This window comes from Narcine bancroftii, unplaced genomic scaffold (assembly GCF_036971445.1).
Source record: "Narcine bancroftii isolate sNarBan1 unplaced genomic scaffold, sNarBan1.hap1 Scaffold_152, whole genome shotgun sequence".
Lineage (NCBI taxonomy): Eukaryota > Metazoa > Chordata > Chondrichthyes > Torpediniformes > Narcinidae > Narcine > Narcine bancroftii.
In genome coordinates this window covers 1,721,833-1,725,514 of record NW_027211887.1, presented here as the reverse complement: position 1 = coordinate 1,725,514, position 3,682 = coordinate 1,721,833, and positions in this window count along the sequence as shown.

Here is a 3,682-nt window from a genome sequence, read left to right as displayed (position 1 = left end):
CCCTTTGGTTCCCCTCTGTCCTGCAGTGTTCCCCACTTCTCAACTTCTTTCCGATATGCTCGCCGTGCTCCATTTCGTTCCCCTCTGTTCTGCAGTGTTTCCCACGGTTCCCCACTTTTTCCAATCCGTTCCCGCTGCTCCCTTTGGTTCCCCACTGTTTTGCAGTGTTCGCCATGATTCTGCACTTTTTCCAATCTGTTCCCCATGCTCCGTTTAGTTCCCCTCTATTCTGCAGTGTTCCCCAAGGTGCACACTTTTTCGAATCTGTTCACCCTGCTCCCTTTGTTTCCCCTCTGTCCTGCAGTGTTCCCCATGTTTCCCCACTTTTTCCAATCTGATCCCCCTGCTCCTTTTGGTTCCCCACTGTTCTGCAGATCTCCCCACGATTCCCCACTTTTTCCAATCTGTTCCCCCTGCTCCGTTTGGTTCTCCTTTATTCTGCAGTGTTCCCCAAGGTTCCCCACTTTTCCGAGCTGTTCCCCCTGCTCCCTTTGGTTCTGCAGTGTTCTGCAGTGTTCCCCACGGTTACCCACTTTTTCCAAACCGTTCCCCCTGCTCCCTTTGGTTCCCCTCTGTCCTGCAGTGTTCCCCACGGTTACCCTCTTATTCCAATCCATTCCCCCTGCCTCCTTTGGTTCCCCTCTGTCCTGCATTTTCCCCCACAGTTCCCCACTTTTCCAATCCGTTTCCCCTGCTCCCTTTAGTTCCCCTCTGTACTGCAGTGCTCTCCACGGTTCCCCGCATTTTCCAATCCGTTCTCCCTGCTCCCTTTGGTTTCCCACTGTTCTGCATTTTTCCACACGGTTCCCCAATTTTTCCAATCTGTTCCCATGCTCCATTTGGTTCCCCTCTTTTCTGCAATATTCCCCACTGTTCTCCACCTTTTGCAATCTGTTCCCCCTGCTCCCTTTGGTTCCCCACTGTTCTGCAGTGTTCGCTAACGGTTCCCCACTTTTTACAACCTGTACCTCCTGTTCCCTTTGGTTCCCCTCTGTCCTGCAGTATTCCCCACGGTTCCACACTTTTTCCAATCTGTTCGCCGTGCTCTCTTTGGTTCCCCTCAGTTCTACAATGTTCCCCACAGTTCCCCACTTTATCCAATCTGTTCCCCCTGCTCCCTTTGGTTCTCCTTTATTCTGCAGTGTTCCCCACGGTTCCCCACTTTTCTGAGCTGTTCCCCCTGCTCCCTTTGGTTCCCCTCTGTTGTGCAGTGTTCCCCACAGTTCCCCACTTTTTCCAATCCGTTCCCCCTGTGCCCTTTCTTTCCCCTCTGTCCTGCATTGTCCTTCGCGATTCCCCACTTTTTCTAATCCGTTCCACCTGCTCCCTTGGTTCCCCTCTGTTCTTCAGTGTTCCCCATGGTTCCCCAATTTTTCCAATGTATAACCCCTGCTCCCTTTGTTTCCTCACTCTTCTGCATTTTTCCACACTGTTCCCCACTTTTTCCAATCAGTTTCACCCGATCCCTTTGGTTCTCCACTGTTCTGCAGTATTCCCCACTTTTCCACTATTTTCGAATTTGTTCGCCGTGATCGCTTTTGTTCCTCTCTGTCTGCATTGTTCTTCTCAGTTCCCCACTTTATCCAATCCGTTCCCCCCTGCTCCCTTTGGTTCCCCTCTGTCCTGCAGTGTTCCCCACTTCTCAAATTCTTTCCGATATGCTCGCCGTGCTCCATTTCGTTCCCCCCTGTTCTGCAGTGTTTCCCACTGTTCCCCACTTTTTCCAATCCGTTCCCGCTGCTCCCTTTGGTTCCCCACTGTTTTGCAGTGTTCGCCATGATTCTGCACTTTTTCCAATCTGTTCCCCATGCTCCGTTTAGTTCCCCTCTGTACTGCAGTGCTCTCCACGGTTCCCCGCATTTTCCAATCCGTTCTCCCTGCTCCCTTTGGTTTCCCACTGTTCTGCATTTTTCCACACGGTTCCCCAATTTTTCCAATCTGTTCCCATGCTCCATTTGGTTCCCCTCTTTTCTGCAATATTCCCCACTGTTCTCCACCTTTTGCAATCTGTTCCCCCTGCTCCCTTTGGTTCCCCACTGTTCTTCAGTGTTCGCTAACGGTTCCCCACTTTTTACAACCTGTACCTCCTGTTCCCTTTGGTTCCCCTCTGTCCTGCAGTATTCCCCACGGTTCCACACTTTTTCCAATCTGTTCGCCGTGCTCTCTTTGGTTCCCCTCAGTTCTACAATGTTCCCCACAGTTCCCCACTTTATCCAATCTGTTCCCCCTGCTCCCTTTGGTTCCCCTCCGTCCTGCACTGTCCTCCATGGTTTCCCAATTTTTCCAATCTCTTCCCCGTGCCCCTTTGGTTCCCCTCTGTTGTTCAGTGTTCCGAACGGTTCCCCACTTTTTCCAATCCAATCCCCCTGCTTCCTTTGATTCCCCTCTGTTCTGCAGTGTTCCACACTGTTCCCCACTTTTTCCAATCCGTTCACCCTGCTCCCGTTGTTTCTCCACTCTTCTGCATTTTCCACACCGTTCCCCACTTTTTCCAATCTGTTCCCCCTTCTCCTTGGGCTCCCCTCTGTTCTGCAGTTTTCCCCACAGTTTCCACTTTTTCCAATCTGTTCCCCCTGCTCCCGTTGGTTCCCCTCTATTCTGCAGTTTTCTATACAGTTCCCCACATTTTCCAATCCCTTACCCCTGCTCCCTTTGGTTCCCCTCTGTTCTGCAGGGTTCTCCACGGTTCCCGACTTTTTCCAATCTGTTCCTCCTGCTCCCTTTGGTTTCCCACTCTTCTGCATTTTTCCACACAGTTCCCCACTTTTTCCAATCTGATCTCCCTGCTCCCTTTGATTCCCCACTGTTCTGCAGTGTTCCCCACTTCTCAACTTTTTTCCGATATGTTCGTCCTGCTCCCTTTCGTTCCCCTCTGTTCTGCAGTGTTTCCCACAGTTCCCAACTTTTTCCAATCCGTTCCCACTGCTCCCTTTCGTTCCCCACTGTTTTGCAGTGTTCGCCGTGGTTCCGCACTTTTTCCAATCTATTCTCCATGTTCCCTTTAGTTCCCCTCTGTCCTGCAGTGTTCCCCACGGTTCCTCACTTTTTCCAATCCATTCCCCTGCTCCTTTTGGTTCCCCACTGTTCTGCAGAACTCCCCACGATACCCCACTTTTTCCAATCTGTTCCCCCTGCTCCGTTTGGTTCTCCTTTATTCTGCAGTGTTCCCCACGGTTCCCCACTTTTCTGAGCTGTTCCCCCTGCTCCCTTTGGTTCCCCTCTGTTGTGCAGTGTTCCCCACAGTTCCCCACTTTTTCCAATCCGTTCCCCCTGTGCCCTTTCTTTCCCCTCTGTCCTGCATTGTCCTTCGCGATTCCCCACTTTTTCTAATCCGTTCCACCTGCTCCCTTGGTTCCCCTCTGTTCTTCAGTGTTCCCCATGGTTCCCCAATTTTTCCAATGTATAACCCCTGCTCCCTTTGTTTCCTCACTCTTCTGCATTTTTCCACACTGTTCCCCACTTTTTCCAATCAGTTTCACCCGATCCCTTTGGTTCTCCACTGTTCTGCAGTATTCCCCACTTTTCCACTATTTTCGAATTTGTTCGCCGTGATCGCTTTTGTTCCTCTCTGTCTGCATTGTTCTTCTCAGTTCCCCACTTTATCCAATCCGTTCCCCCCTGCTCCCTTTGGTTCCCCTCTGTCCTGCAGTGTTCCCCACTTCTCAAATTCTTTCCGATATGC